Genomic DNA, 16,960 nt, shown 5'->3' with positions numbered 1-16,960 from the left:
GGGTCATAAATGGCCGTGTGGCCATTGTTGACCTTGACCTTGAAAAGGCGTTCGACTGTGTTGCCCATGAAATTCTACTTTGTATAATAGACCATATAAATGTTGGTTTTGTTATTCGTGAGGGCGTGGCCCTGGCGTACCGATATTGAACTACGAGATTAGTCGTAAATAAAAATCTGGGGGCCCCCATTAGCGTGCAGCGTTCTGTGTGGCAGGGCTGTCCACTCAGCCCTCTTTTATTCTGCATTTACATTGAAACCCTTTGCTTAAATATCTGGGGCAATGAGAATATTAGTGGTTTTCGTTTGCAAGCCGTGGAAGTGAAGCTGCTGGCATACGCCGATGACGTAGCGGTTTTTACGGTTAACCAGGAGGGTATAACCGAAGTTGTTGATTCTGTAAAAACCTTTAGCGAAGTTACAGACAGTAGGGTAAACTGGTCCAAGTCCCTGGGACTCTGACGTGGTAGATGGCAAAGTGCTTCTGATAATTTTGCAAACGTGTCCTGGATGACGACTCCGCCAAAGTACTTTGGCGTGCCACTAGAATGCTATCGTGATAGCGAGACATATTGGAGAGCATGCTCAGATGACATGCGGGAAAGGGCAGATAAGTGGAAAGGAACTGCTTTATCAATTTTTGCAAGAGCCACAGTGTGCAACCTCTTCTTCATTTCTAGGCTGTGGTATGTGACGCAAGTGTTTTACACTGTGCAAGATTGAGTGTGCAGAAGCTGCATAGGATATTCGCGGTTTTTGCGTGGGCTTCAGAAAGGGAAAGATGCAGCCGCACGAATTTATTTAAAAGTATCAAGGATGGCGGCGTGGGGCTTAGGGCATCTTTTTATGCGGCAGATTGTCAGCAGATTTCCGTTCCTGCGTGACGTTCATGATTCGTTTTTGTTCACTGTCTGCCAAATTAGGCTTGGACGTGCACTGCCACATTTTGTTGTGCAAGTGTGCGATTTCTTTCTGCAAGGTTTTCAAAAAAGTATTTATCAACTGCGAAAAGAAAATGTTGTACAAAGATTTGTGCGACGTTGTTCTTTGGAGCTCATCTATAAGGCCTTATAGAGGGGAGGCCCTGGCAGGAATGTACTGAAGAGGGTAAAGAGAATGAAAGTGCCGGCAGCTGCTAAAAGTTTCTTTTTTAAGTTGCACACTGGAACTTTGCCAGTAAAGGTGTTTTTGCAAGAAAAAGGGTTATTTCTTCCGTGGGGTGCACATTGCTTAATTTGTAAACAGCCAGAAACGATAGATCATGTATTTCTTCACTGTTGGGAAGGGGTTTATTTTTGGGACGTACTTCAAAGAACCATAAAGAAAGATTTACCTATTAATCCTTACGGAATACGGTACTTACCAACGCAAAATGAGGAGGGGGTTCCATATGATTCAATCATGCTAATGGGCCGCCACAATATATGGCGTTCATGCATGGCAGGATATCACTGTGATCCTGATGCGCGTCCTGCACGAATTTTTTACCCCAAGGCTCTCCATTGGTTTATCGAGATTGTGAAGTTTGACGATGATAATCCTGAGTGGTTGCCAAAGGTAGAACCTTTGATGGATCTAAAGGAATTCTAGAACGACGAAGCCAGCCCCTGGCTGGCTTATTATATCAATGTCTTGTGTGTGTTTGTGTTGTCTTGAAAAAGTCAGGCAATAAAGAAAAAGAAAGCTGGTGTGGTGGAGTGGTTAGCGTGCTCTTCTCGCACCCCGGAGGCCCACGTTGGAATCCTTAGGTCGGCGATTTTTCCTACTCGCTTTTATTTACAATGCTTCTGGGATTTTTCGCTCACGGCCAACGCCAGATGACGTGGGATGGCGGCCGTCGACGACGACACCAACTTTTCTGCGAGACGGGGCCCTTAACGCCACCGCGTTAAAATTTGATACATCTCGACGCCACCCTAATTGACTGACTGGTATTTGATACACTCAAATGTGGCGCCAAGCTATTGGCTCACGGAAGACAAGCGGAATTATGAGGAGCGTTTACCGATCCGGGGCGTGACGCATTTGCGAGTGCCGTCTAGGATATGCTGGGGATGGAGGTTCGATTCCCGGTGGAGGCTAATTTTTTTTAAAGAGGAGGAGTCGCACACCTGCAACGCTGGCAGAGCTTGGCGAGGGAGCTCCGCAGCTACCCTTGGCTGTGACGTCACGCGCATGCGCAGAACTAAGCTATGTGGAGCCACGTGAAGCTGCAGTCTGACACGGGTAGTTGTGGCTGTAGGAAGAAGGAAAAGAAAATGCACGGGCCTACTACTGGCTCTGTAGCTGAGCCACCTCCGCTGCCTCGTGCGATCAGAGGAGAAAAAGCAAAAGAGAGAAAAAAAATGGCTGTGGCTTGGTTAAGCCTGGTAATTGCGAAGCAATACGTGGGTTCTGCTATTGTACCGCTTGTGGTGATGCTCTGGTTATGCTTATGCTAGTATGGCAATGGTGATACTCTTGGCTGTGCTATGTTTCTGCTGTTTGGCATGGGTAAACACGCACAGACAAGAATGACGACACACACATGTTACACCCAATCAGAACGCTACAAAAGCGGGACGCATTTTGTCCATACAGCATGAGCCATTAAAGGCTTTCGCCTTAAAACACAAAGTAGCTAAACGCCACAGCCCGCCGGTGAGCCGAGTCTCGACCAAAGAATTCGCGCGTCTTGTGCACGTCGCTCCCGTTTGGTTGCGTTCCGGTATTCCGAACTAGTAGTGCTGGAACGAGATGCACATTCCACACTGTCGGCCAAACTTGTAACTTCCTCACTTGCTTCTGCCGTTGATTCTGCTGCCGAAGACACTGAGCGTTTTTTTCGCCTGTCTGCATCTTGAGCTCGTCGCTTGGAAAGCCGTTTTTCTCGTTCTTCTTCTGTCTCCGTAGCTCGCTGATGCTTTCTCTTTGCAACCTGCCGATGCGTATAGGCTCCCAAAGCATTGCTGGCCGGCGCTGCGGCTCCTGATGGGCAACGCCGTCTGTGGCAGAAAAACACACACTGGGACGCCGCCGGCTCGGCTCGCTGCCTTCGCGACGTGCGCCGCGCGCTTTCTCTCGAACACGGTAGAAGAAAGAGAGGTGCTCCGACGGCGCCGAGAGGAGCGGCCGCTTAGTGTGACTTTTACGCATGACGCAGCCGCCAGGGGCAGTACCGGTACTAGGGGCCTAGGAAACTAGGAAACTAACTAGTAAGTATGCTAGTAACAAGGACGGAGAAATAAAGAGCATTAAGCAACAGGTGAAAAACACAGAAGGTAAAAATTCGATAAATTCGATGGAAAAGAAACAGAGTGTGGAATTATACCGTAAGAGGAAAATGCAGATCAGGAAGGAAGATTTCTTCTTTGATAACTCAAGAGGCAGTGCCCTACTTTTTGAAGCTAGATCAGGGTGCCTTAGAACACGCAGCTACAAAATGAAATTTAACAATGGAGATGACGCATGTGCTGTATGTGGAAACCATGTGGAAACTCTAGTGAAACAATTGACCATATTATACTCGAATTAATGGTATCCATCCGGAAGTTGATGCAGGCGCAATCACTGTTCCTGAAGCTCTGGGGTTTAGAGATAATAATGGCCGGGTGAATAAACCGGCGGTGGAAACTAGCAAATTACGGCTGGAAGATTGGTGGCTTAAAAGCAGAGAAGTGACATAATGTTAGTAATGTAGGAACAAAATTTAATAAATACAATGGTGGTCTAGTTGACCATTCTAAATCAATAATTAAGACATAGGGAGAAAAATGAGCATGATAGCTACTGCTACCACCCCGTTTCAAAGGGGACGCTCCTATATTCCATCCATCCTTCCATCCATCCATCCACCTTCCAGCCTATCTCGTCGCTCATTTCGCTTGCATTTCTATGGGCGCGCCTCGGACGGGCGCTTGATTTTGACACATAGGGGCGTTTGCCGGCTTTAAGCCATTTTTTTTTTTGTTGAATGTATGTACCTTTATATGTATAGAAAACTGGGCGAGTTGGATTGGATTCATCTTAAAGCAGCGCGAAAGCACAAGACAGATATTTCTGCCAATTTGCTGGGTTACAATTCGACTCGGGGCAGCATGAATGATTGGTTAACTGATATATGCAGCTTTGTCGTTTACGACAAACACGAGTAAAAAAATATTCCCTGAAAGCACTCCTGTGAGCGGCGTGTAAAAATCATCCAAAGGAGTACAAGACGACCATGTGAGCCTTCACAGCTGCCAACATGTGCAAAGTTCCAGGTACTGTCGCACCGGAAAAAAAAAAAAAACGAAGGAAAACAGTTACGTTCGCGCACTCCGATGTTTGAATTTCTTCTCGCCGTTCTTTTTTCCGGTTGATAACAAAAAACGCTAATGTCCCGATTTATTGCATTACGGACAATTGTAGTAGGCCTTTGCTGTAACCCGAATGCAAACATGATGCAAGAAATTTAAGCAGCGGAACCCGTAGGAGCGCCTTTGCTCGCATTTCTTTTTATTACCATGCCCATGTGCGTGTCGTGCATTACAGTGCGATTTGAAAGTACGATGCTATAGTGCGATTCCATGTAAGATCAAACAAAGGATGGTCGGCCGACCTTATAAATTGATTTTAAAATTTGATATCTGCAATTTGTTTTGCTGCCAATTTTTTTTTCGGGGCACAGGAATTTAATAATAATGAAGTGGAGTGACACGGTTGTTCCCTGCTGTTTTTGAGAACTTTCGTTATTTATTACAGAAAGTATAATAAAGTTAGGTAGCTGGAGATGGTCTAAAAGTAAGCTAGGTTTTGTTCGTATTCATTTTTTTTTTGTGAAGTGTAGGTTCTTTTCATTTGCATGAACAATAAGGAGAGGTTGGTGCCGCATAGGGGTTACGGCTACTGCTTCCCACCAAATTTATAAGAAACACCTGGCCTGTTTTTATATTATTTCTTAAAGTATAATAATTGGTTCACAGGAAAGGAAAGGCGCAGTACCTGTCATAAATGTTCTGTGGACACCTGACCCGCGCCTTAAGGGAAGGGAAGAAGGTGGGAGTGAAAGAGGAAAGAGAGGAAGGGGTGCCGTAGTGGAGGGCTAAGGAGTAATTTAAACCACCGGGGGATCTTTAACGTGCACTAACATTGCACAGCACACGGATGCCTCTTTTTCTCGCGTCCATCGAAACGCAGCCGCCGGCGGTCGGGATCGAACCCTGGTACTCGGGCACAGTAGTCGGGCATCTTAACCACTGTTCCACCGCGGCGGGGCGAAATCAGCCCAGGAAATGAAATTTTGTCTATTTTCCAGTCCTTTGTCTCAAAAAAAAAAAGTCTGTGGTAGAGCGGCAATATTTCCACACTATGTTCTCAGCATATTTATCTATCAAGCTGCGAAAGCTTATATTTATATATCGTTTTAATAAGAACGTATGATCGCACTAATTTCAAGAAAACAGCGAACAATGAAAATTTTTGAAGACAACTAATTTTTTTTATATCTTAAACTTTGTCCGCCTATTCTCCTTTACTTCAGCTTTCAAATTCATTGAAAGCATATTGCATAATTTCGTAATGCCCTTGCGCAAGTCTCAGCGCACGACGCATGTTTCAAGATTCTACGACATTTGTGAATCGCACACTATTTTCCAACTGTGGCATAACATTGTATTTAGTTATTTATATCTTGACGTTGCAAATTAGCTGGCAGACACCGTAGTGAATGATTCGGAAATTTGTACGCGTGGCGTTCCTGATGCGCTCGTGGCATCGGGCAGCACAGAGATGTTTGTCGAATTTTACCGTCACCAAAACACGGATTGCGCAAAAATACGATAAAGTTCAATGAGCAAGCAACGTATTATAAATATTATTAGTGAAATGAAGAAATTGTAGAGGTCATGGAGAACTGCCTGATTAAAACAATGTTCTTGGCTGCAACCGTTTACTTTAATCATTCGACGACGCACATTCCCTTCATTCCTGTGCACAGTTTCTTTGTTTCGTTCATGCAGTCCAGGCTATGCGTGCCGGCATGAAGTGTGAACTGCTGATCGAACGCACGGCAAAAGACACAGTCTGACCGTGTGGATGCCGTCATCTGAGATAGGCACGCGCATCCGGCTACATATAGCTTTCATTTTTTCTTTGTGTTCGATACTGTGGTTTGCACTGGAGCGTCACGTTCATCCTGATACCATCTGGCGCAGCGCAGTTTCTCATGTGGCAACGGCTGTCGCACCCGCGAGGGTGAAGTGGGCGCTCAAACCTCTCCGACAGCGCTTTGATCTTGTTTCCTTCACCGCCGTGTTATCGGCGTCTGGTTGCCGTGCGAACAAGGGGCGGATAGAATAGCGAAGCTTCATTGCACATGCGTCGAACAGCTACCAAAGAGGCATTGGACCGGTCATGAAGCTGCTCTTTAATTGGCCAGACGAGGCAACAATCCGCTAGAAGCGTGCTCGGTGCCCGCTCCGGAGCGGCCAGCGCAGCGTGTCGTCTGCCCGAGCAGGCGACGCGTCTCTGTTTGCTCGGAAATGGAGTTATTGTTTAGTCAGCGTTACTCAAGTTTCTGCCCACTCAGAAGTCGGGGTGTATATATCGAAAAATAAATATCTAAGTGTTGGGGCCTTTTAATACTAATTTCTGTGGGAAAATATCTGGGCGCGCGTCTGTGCTCCATAGGCACGCCAGCAGAACCGGCGGAGAGGATGGCCCAAGGAGGTATAAAAAAAACTGCTGGAGCGGAGGTCGTCTATACCTAAAAATGGGCGACGGTGAAGCCGCGCCGCGCGCGCGGCGGCCATGTTGCCATAGGCAAGAAACAGGCGGGTGCCGCAGCGCGCGCTGGCTGCGTTTCCCCGCCGTGGTTTTTACGAATTATCGCGAGCACTGAGGGGGAAGTAATGAACAATAAGAGGCGAAATGACAGACAACAATGCAATAAACTTCATTTTATTACTTTCGGCGTTCTCTTTGAAAGTACGAGCACTGATGGAAGGCCCGGCTCACTGGTTTTTAAAAATAATGAGCCTCGTAAGAGCAGACCTCAATTTTTCGGCACTCATTTCCCTGTTGCCCAGCCGCAGCCCTTCTTTTGGTTCGAGTGCTTCAAGGGCTTTTATGTGCGCCCACTTCACGTAGTTTCCATCACCATCAAACAAATGACCGACGGTTGCCAATGAATTGCGGATGAGCTTGACCATGTGACAAGCATCCAAGATTATATATACTTTTTTGTTAGAGTCACAAGGATTCTCAAAGCACGTGTAAAAGTTCTCAGAGTATGGTCGGAGGTCTGCACCGAGCAACTTCGCCATGGTGATGTTTGATGCAGTGCCATCGATTGTCAGTGAAACAACCTCGACGCCTATTAGCGTTAGCTTTTCGGTGTACTGTTTCGTTAGCTCGGCCCTCTCTGCTCCTGTCAATGAATCAATTAAAAAATACCCAACTGGCAACTTCAATCGCAAGTTCAAGCCAACAAGCATGTACACACACGCATTCTTGACTTCAGGCAGGCTGTCATCGTGCATTCCAGTCCCAAAGTCCACGTATCCAACAACTTTGTCACCCACAAGCTCAACACGTTTCCGGATTGACATCGACAATAAAAGTGCAGTACAGTGTCTCCGTGCGGCTTCGCACATGCTTTTCTAAGAAAGACAGTGATTCAGCTGTGAAGCCAGGATCCCCGTTGATGGAACTGTGCTACTCTCGTATAGTGCTCTCTGCTGGCAGTGTTCCATTAAACTTCGAGCGTACATACTCATAAGCTGACGGAGAATAGAAGTGCAGCGTTAACGCAAACGCTCTCAGTTCGGAGGGGTACGTGCCTTACTGGTCTTTTCCCGCCCTGTTAAGGAGTTGTTGAATATCCGGAGAAAAGGCTGCACTGAAAACCTCCATGCCCTCCTCAGACATGAGCTTTTGGTCTTTGATAGCCCTAATTATCTCTTGAGCAGTCTCGTTCTTTTTCGTCAATCTCCGCTTGCTTTGCTGCAGCGTTTTGATCTTCTTCTTGAGCTGTGCTATTTTCTCTTCAGAAGCATGTAGCCTTTCTTTGTAATGTTGCCTTGTAGGTGATGCAACAGTCATATCTTCAACAGCACAGGTAACTGCAATGCCTTCGTCGGCCGAAGGGCTCCGGGGCTTCGGTGGTGGTCGCTTTCTTTTCAGCTGGAACGAAAGTTGCAGACCGTTTTAAACCACCTCCTTTTACTCGCTGCATTTGCGTAAAGCAAGCACAAATATAAGAGCAAAAAGCACACATGTAAGACAGAACAGCTGCTCTTATGCTGCTGAAACATACGCCAGTTAACAGCTTGTAGTTGCGAGAAAAGGTTTTGGACAACACAGCAATCTACGGCGGAAGCTAGGAAGTCAAATCAATTTTATTCCAGTGAATAACAAACTGTGGTTTCTTTTCCTACTTGCTCTTCGCACCCGCGACATCATTGAACACTAGAAGGTCGAGTACTCACCAGCTTTTGCAGGTGCTGTGGAAATGCGGCAAACACGCTCGGACAACTTCTCGGTCGCAGCCGCGTTGTTTGCCCGGTCCGGTCGAAACAATCCGGCGTGAAGTGCGCCGAACATAAGTGATCCCCGTCTTTTGGTTGCCAGCCTTCCAGCCGAACGGCCCGCTCCCACATGCTTCGCACATTTGGGTCCTTGGGAAACCTGATTAGAAAACAATTGTGCCCGTCAGACATGAAATATGTGCCGTAATGCGAGCTGTCGGCATGCCCTGCAACATGCAGATATGGTTTTAATGCGCTCAAAATGTGCTACTTACAAGTGAAACGATATCCCAGAATCCTTTTTCGCTCGGTGTTTGCAGCCGTACGCAACGCACGATGACAACATTCTCGTTTACAACGCCCGGACGACACCACGCTGACTACGCTTCGCGGCGGAAGGCAAGCGCGTTCTGCCTATGGCAAGATGGCGGCGCGCGGATGGATGGATGGAATATAGGAGCGTCCCCTTTGAAACGGGGTGGTAGCAGTAGCTATCATGCTCATTTTTCTCCATATATCTTAATTATTGATTTAGAATGGTTAACTACACCATCATTCTATTTATTAAATTTTGCTCCTACATTACTAACATTATGTCACTTCTTTGCTTTTAAGCCACCAATCTTCCAGCCGTTTTTTGCTAGTTTCCACCGCCGGTTTATTCACCCGGCCACTGTTATCTCTAAACCCCAGAGCTTCAGGAACAGTGATTGCGCCTGCATCAACTTCCGGATGGATACCATTGCATTCGAGTATAATATGGTCAATTGTTTCACTAGAGTTTCCACATACAGCACATGCGTCATCTCCATTGTTAAATTTCTTTTTATAGCTGCGTGTTCTAAGGCACCCTGATCTAGCTTCAAAAAGTAGGGCACTGCCTCTTGAGTTATCAAAGAAATCTTCCTTCCTGATCCGCATTTTCCACTTTCGGTATAATTCCACTCTGTTTTTTTTTCCATCGAATTTATCCAATTTTTACCTTCTGTGCTTTTCACCTGTTGCTTAATGCTCTTTATTTCTCCGTCCTTGTTACTAGCATACTTACTAGTTAGTTTCCTAGTTCTTTTCCTCCATTGTGAGTCAACGCTTTTTAGGTACAGGTACTTAAATACCTTAGCTGCCCATCTGTTACTTTCCAATTTCCTCAGGCGTTCCTCATATAATATTTTACTCTGAGCTTCCCGTACTTCGAAAGATGCCCAGCCCATATCTCCCTGTACCGCCTCATTTGTAGTTTTGCCGTGGGCACCTAGTGCTAATCGTCCAACGGATCTCTGATTTGTTTCTAATGTCGACTGTAACTCTGATTTTAGGCACAAAACCGCATTTCCGAAAGTAAGTCCGGGCACCATAATTCCTTTCCAAATACCCCTCAATACCTCATACCTATTGTAACCCCACAATGCCTTATGCTTCATTATCCCGGCATTCCTTCGCCCTTTGGCCTTAAGTGATTGCTCATGCTTTCCAATGTATGCCAATCCTTCGTTTATCCATACCCCTAAATATTTATATTCTGCTACTCTAGGTATTTCAAGGCCTTGAATTTTAAGACCCTGATCAGTTGAGCCGTTGAAACTCATCAGACCCGACTTAACTGCGCTGAAACTGAAGCCTAGAGCGTCCCCTTCGTCTCCGCAATACTTAACTAGAGTTTGCAATTCTTCCAGACTCTCAGCTAGCAGCACAATATCGTCTGCATACATCAAACCGGGGAGGCGCTGCTCTACCGCCTTTTCACCTAATCTGTATGAAAGGTTAAAACCTAGGTTACTGTCTTGTATCCTCCATTCCAGGTTTATCATATAAAGCATGACCAGCACCGGTGATAGAGGATAGCCTTGTCTTAATCCTTTGCATACTTTGACATCCTCCATACTTCTTATCCCTTCCCACGTAATTTCTACTTTGTTATCCCGGTATATTTCCTGTAGGAACTCTATTATCTCATAACCGCTACCTTCTTCTTTTTATATGTTCCACAGGAGTTCCCGGCTTACGTTGTCGTACGCCCCGTTTATGTCCAGGAAGGCCAAATACAAAGGTCTATTTTCCACTCTAGATATTTCGATGCATTGGGTAAGCACGAACAGGCTATCATCTAAGCGCCTACCATTTCTAAAGCCGTTCTGAAGTTCTCCGAGTATCTTGTTACTTTCAACCCATGCTTGCACCTTTAATTTCACCGCCTGCATGGCTAACCTGTACATTACAGATGTTATGGTAATCGGCCTGTAGGATTTTATGTGCATCCTTTCTCCTTTCCCTTTATAAATCAAATTCATTTTACTCTGCCGCCAGCTGTCCGGAATTTGCTTATTCGCTATGACTGTATCCAAAGCTTTTAACAACGTTTCCTTACTTTTTGGACCGAGTTCATTAATCAGCTTGATCGGAATTCCATCTATTCCTGTATTCGCGGCTTCAGCTCAGGGGCGCCCCCTCCGCTCCAGCAAGTTTTATTTGGACCTCCTTGGGATGGCCCCCAGAACACGTGCTGCCCATAGTGGCTGCCCTTTCTGCCGGTCACACTAAGCGGCCGCGCGCTCGCTGCAGCGCGGCCGCGCCGTCGGAGCACCTCTCTTTCTTCCACCATGCTCTCGAACGAGCACGCGCCCTGACGCGCCCCCGCAGGCGCATCGCGACATGCCGCCTGCATTTCGTCTTGATTATTGGACAACCTGCCGCGTATTTCCATGGAGGAAACGTAATTATAGGCAAGAAAATTTTTATTCACGTGTGCACTGTAGAGCAGACGACAGACGGCGATGAGTAAATATTGATTTTGAATGCGTTTCCCACGTTAGCGAAAACGTAGAAAGTTTATCTCGAGGTAAGTCAGCTATGTTACAATATTGTCGTATATAATATGTTTAAAAACTGCGGAAGTATTATCAGTACTCTGAAATAAAGTTGCTCGCTTGTTGATCATCGTTTTGGCCTGTAGCATGAGATCTATATACGGTTTTGTTTTTATTATTACGACGTTACTAAAGCAAATCTTGCAGTAGAAGAATAAGCTATAGTCCAAAGGAGATGTTTCTTAAAAGGCACGAACGCTAGCAGTCTCAAAAGCACATGCGTGCTCCGCGCGCTGCACGCGACATAACTGGCTCGCTGGCTCGGAAGGAAGGTGAAATCCAAGCTTGTACTACAATCGTGCTTTATTTCGGTTCTGACTAAATGGTTGTGCTTCATTTATATTTGTTTTGCATTTACGAAACCTGTGACGCCAATAGGGTGCTCCTTGCGAGTAGTGTCAATCGAGCCATAACTAGGATCGCTTTTGTATTGCACTTCAAACATATTTTTGTTATGAATAATAATAATGTTGGTTCATTTATTGGCCAATTTGCGGAAATCTGTAAACGCGGCTCAGCCAAGCATGTATTCCACCCCCCCCCCCCCCCCCCACACACACACACACAAAAAAAAAAGGCCTCGTTCCTAGATATTTTCTTGGTCGTAGGGCACATTCACACATCATTGTCGATCGCAGACGTCGCACGCTGGATATCTGTTGATTTGGTTGCTTTCAGGGCACTCCCAAAGCAGGGAGAGAGCACAGAAAATCGGCAAAGCAAGACACGCCCGGAGCGAAGAGCAGGATAATCATCCACCCCCTTCACTTCGTATACATGGTGTTAAATCATTGTACTCTTTTGATGCCTCTCTAAGACGTCTTTGTCAACTGTCGAACATTTCTGAGTTTATGGAGAAGGGGAAAATTGGCCCTTCTCGTTTCCACAAAGAACGCGAGACTTCTCAAAATGCTGTCATGCGGTTGGAAAACAGGTCTTGTGGAAACGCTTCCAATGAAATCTGCAAAGTTCCCCCCGTGATCCTCGTCTTTTGGCGCTTCGCCTACTATTGTGGCTACCCATGACACAATGCTACTTAGTACCTCCGTTTCGCATCAGCGGAAGCGTTTTTGTATCGCCAAATAACCGCCAGGCGCAACTCGATCGCCGCACGTGCACAGGAAGCTAGCAGAGCGTCTGCTCCGGCGACGTCCCATTGTTTCACATTTCGCCACCATGCCAGGATTGCGGCGCTGCCATCGCGCGGCGAAACTTGAGCTTAGGTTCCCTATAGGCTGGAGGCGGAATCTCATGGGCTTGACGAGAAGAGCGGGAGTCAGGCCGCGGCCGTGGCTATGCGCCGCGCAAGGCGAGGGCATGAGATGGGTCCCCGTTTTTAAGCAGATGGTATGACGTCACATAGCGCGCAGCGCCCCTGGTGAGAGGAGCGGGAGTCAGGCCGCGGCCGTGGCTATGCGCCGCGCAAGGCGACGGCGTGAGATGGGGCCCCGTTTTTACACAGATGGTATCACGTCACGCAGTGAGGTCACGCGAAAGGTCAAGCGTGGCTATGCAGCCGCGGCATGACACGGGCTGAGGTGGTAGCTAAAGTAGTATTGCTTCGAAATAAAAGAAGAGCGAGAGAAAACGCGCGCCGCAACAGCCGTCGTGCACCACATAAGCGGTGGCTTAGGTGGTGGACAGATAAACATTCGGTGGCAGGCTATCCCCCACCGCAAGCGGTGTTGACCTGCCCATCCCAGCCCCATCAGAGCCAGGACCAGCAACCCTCCTCCCTCGTCTGACACGGGTAGTGAAGCTTTCGCTTCAAAAGAAGATGGAGAGAAAGACGCGCGTCACAAGATCCGTCGTCCCCCACCGAAGTGGTGGCGGGTGCAACGACCGCCTACAACAGATACAAATCCGGTGACAGGCTAGCCCGCACTGCAATTAAGCGGCGGTGACTTACCAGTCCCTGCCCCATTGGCCCAGGATCAGCCACCCCTCCCCTTCCCCGCTGGCGCTTCCTCGGTAGTGGTGGTGAAAGCGCTTATTGTTTCTTGAGCCTTATTGTCTGTACTGATGGGTCGGCTCGATATCGCGTAGGGTGGCCGGGAGCTTGTGGCTCTTCGAACGCCGCAACACACAGCATATAGAACCAGGCGCGGTACAGCAGGCATCAGCGGCGTTTCATATTGGTTTACAGGAAAGAAAAGGAGCAGTATCGGCCACGATTCTCCGCGAACATCCCGAACGAGAAGGCTCACGAATATGACCGATGTTTCGTCGACCGGGCGGTGAGTACCTCGTTTCCCGCGGGCGCGAGGCTTGCTCTCGTTCCATGATATAACTCGCCATTTTAGCCTCGGAAGGCGCATCTTTCCTCTCCCACATAATTCATTAAGTAAGGCCCAGTAGATACTCTGGCGTAAGCTACAAACCCGATCCTTCCCCTGCCCCAAAGTATATTCACATATATTCAAAGAACAGGTTGACCATTAATGCAAAGTGTGTGGCGTCGACGCCACTTTAAAACACATTACTTGGGGGTGCGCGGCATATCCGCCAAACGACGATTTGAGTGGGAGGCCATGCTGTGCTGCTCGGACCCGGCCATCCAGGCTCGGGTCATTGAGTGGGCCGAAGAGATTGCCGACAGGACGCAACTGGCGGTCATCTGGCGCGGACAATAATCAAACAGAACACCCACCTCTTAAAGCCGACGGTAATAAATGCTTTCTCATCCATCCAGCCTGAAGCAAACCGTAAGGAAAAGGAGAAAGTTAGGATTGAAAGAAAAATGAAGATATCGTAGTGGAGGGCTTTGAACCACCCAACTATAGAGGCTTTTGCCTCATAGCACCTTAGTGGTCTAAAATGCCCCCCTGAATATTCAACTAAGCCATTGGCGGTGCCTAAAATGGCACCGCCAATCTCAAACAGCAACTAATTTACGATCTGTGCGCTGCCTTCTATTAGGACGAAAGCCTTTATTGCCTCATCGTTGTCGCCATAAGGTTGTGCGCAAAAGGTGGTCAGCAGACGTGCCACGCTTTCGAGAGCGAGAGTAAAGAAAATCGGCTAGAGTTTAGCGTTAGTTAAACCCGGTAGATCAGCCTGTTCTTCCGGCATCTCTTCTTCATGCCGTTTTCTATTGTCCTCATTATTTTTCAACCTCCTGGCAGCCTCTCGTATTCGCTCCTTTTCAAGTCGTTTCTCCCGCTCTTCAGCAGTGTCCTGGGCACGTCGTTTTCGCTTGGTCACATTGCGTCACTCTTGGTAAACTATCTGAACACGTCGATATGGAGTCTTCGCTCTGTAAGGAAGATAGAGGATCCCATTGGGTATCATGAGCGGCCGTCGACGATTCGGTTTCGAGAGAATCACGATGCGCTCGTCAAGCAGCGTCTTGAGCGCACCGTTTGGCATGGTGTCGCTCGCTTTCTTCGTCCATCTCTTGAGCCCGTTGTTGCTTCCTGGCTGCAGCAAGTCGACGTAGCTTGAAGTAAAACTTGTTGCTGGGCTAGTTGGTTCATGATTGTACGGGGAAAAGTAAGCGCAAAAACAGACAAACACAAGAGAGGAGACAAGACGCGTTGTCCTGTCTCCTCTCTTGTGTTTGTCTGTTTTTGCGCTTACTTTTCCCCGTACGACGTAGCTTCTCTTTCTGTTTATGTCGAATGGTCGGGCAAAGCTGTTGTTGTGGCTGTAGGAAGAAGGAAAAGAAAATGCACGGGCCTGCTACTGGCTCTGTAGCTGAGCCACCTCCGCTGCCTCGTGCGGACAGAAGAGAAAATAGAGAAGAAAGAAAAAGAAGAGGGAGAGAAAGACGCGCGCCGCAACAGCCGCCATCCACCACCGAAAAGATGGCCGGTGCAATGACGGCCTACGGCCTAGCACTCGCAGCAAGTGGTGATGACCTACCTGTCCCAGCCCCATCAGGGCCAGGAACCGCCACCCACACGCATTTTTATTGCGAAAGGAATACTACTCTAGGTTTCGAGCCTTCAGCGTAGCGCGGCTGGTAGCTACGTCTTACCCACGTGACGCTGTGACGTCACACCCCACGTGAGACTAGGGTGTGGTATAGTGCCTAGAACAAGGCGGCCTAGCATATACTTCTAGGCACTATAGGTGTGGGCTGGCAGGAGCTGCCAACTTGGGTCTCTCGTTTCACATGGGACGCCTATGTCAGAATCAGCCTGCTAGGACCCTGGCATTCATGTTACCCCTTGGTTAAAGCGGAGCTTTATATATGGGCGGAGGAAGGAGAAAAAGAGAAGAATGCTCGGTCACCCGCAGATAATGCTTTCGCTCAATACCTGGTTCAGCAACGTTGAACCCTTGTAATTCCTTATACTGTTTCCACCTCCTCTCCACACTCCGAAACATCTGGCGTCAGTGCAGTGCCTCCCCCTCAGCGACGCCAGCGCTTCCAGTCGGCAGCGACGCAGCTGTAGCTACGGCGCGGCGTGGCAACCGACCGAGTTTACTGGACGGCTTGAAGAGGGGCCCCATCTGCAGTCGCTCTAAAGGTCAAACGTGCCTACTGGCGGGTTTACGCCACAGGCTCAAACCTGGCGTTTTATTGCTTATGCAATAAAAGATAAATGATTAAATTTTGCCATCGCCTGGAACCGAGCCTCCATCCCTTGGATCCCCAGCCCAGCGCTTTATCAACTGCGCCAAGGTCCGGATTAGGAAACGCTCTTCATAATTGCCCTTGTGTACCGTGAAGATGATAGCGGGACCTCGCGAGTGACAGATACTGCGTCCTTCCTTTCCTGTAAACAAATTATAGAACGCCGGTGAACTTTGATGTCTTCAATGAAATGCTTGTTGTGTTCGCAAGGGGCGCGCGATGTATCGTCACGGTAACGTGATGGCAGGTCATGACATCGCCAGGCGATTCATGCACATGCGAAGTCCTTGCGACGGCTTTTATTTGCCGCTTCTTCGAACGCTGAACCACGCAAACAGAAGCAGACCCAGATGTCTATAGTGCATTTCACACATCAGGTGTAAAGCAGCGAAAGCTACACAAATAGTCCGCAAGAAAAAAAAGGAGGCGTATTACTTTACTACGCGCTCGTTTCCTGGCCGAATGGTTTCTGCGGAAACGGGCTCTATTTCGAGCATACACGTTTGTAATAACTTGCTTCGCGTGCCAGGACATCTTAACGACAAACAAAACATAAAAATTCACCGAATCCGATCTTTTTTCTATAAAAAAGGTGCTTTTTATGGAGTTGATGGCAAACGTAAGATGTATTAAGCTTGCAGACATAGCAACTATTATTTCTTCTCGTCAAGAGCAGGCACTATTTTTCATTTCGGATGCGGGGACCACAAACAAGAGCTCAAACTTTTGCAGTGTTGCACTTGATGTATCAAACGAAGTATAGGAAGCGTTAGTTCAGCAGGCATCAGCGGCGTTTGAAATTGATTTACAGCATAGAAAAGACGCAGTATCTGTCACAATTCTCCGCGGACACATGTACCACTCCGTAAAGAAAAGGAGGAAGTTGGGAGCCAAAGAAGAGAAGGATATAGAAGTGGCGTAGTGGAGGGCTATAATATACCGCGCTATAATGAATTTCGCCTCATCGCACTTCAGCAGGGTGCCTCGATGAACGTCACCGTTGAAGGGTGGAGACACCACGGCCATGTT

At 47.7% G+C, this 16,960-nt stretch overlaps 1 long non-coding RNA gene and 1 pseudogene across 1 annotated transcript in view; both read right to left on the bottom strand.

The window, feature by feature from the left end:
- The window catches only part of LOC146201306 (uncharacterized), a 106,335-nt gene that overhangs the window by 88,738 nt on the left and 637 nt on the right, over nucleotides 1–16,960 (bottom strand). The gene's annotated exons all lie outside the window — the stretch shown is intronic.
- Nucleotides 7,674–16,957, bottom strand: LOC146201307 (THAP domain-containing protein 1-like; annotated as a pseudogene).

This window comes from Amblyomma maculatum, chromosome 2 (assembly GCF_055883805.1).
Source record: "Amblyomma maculatum isolate TAMU_Amacu chromosome 2, ASM5588380v1, whole genome shotgun sequence".
NCBI classification, from domain to species: domain Eukaryota; kingdom Metazoa; phylum Arthropoda; class Arachnida; order Ixodida; family Ixodidae; genus Amblyomma; species Amblyomma maculatum.
Note: the sequence above shows the minus strand (reverse complement) of the source record. Positions and strands in the feature narration are given on the sequence as shown.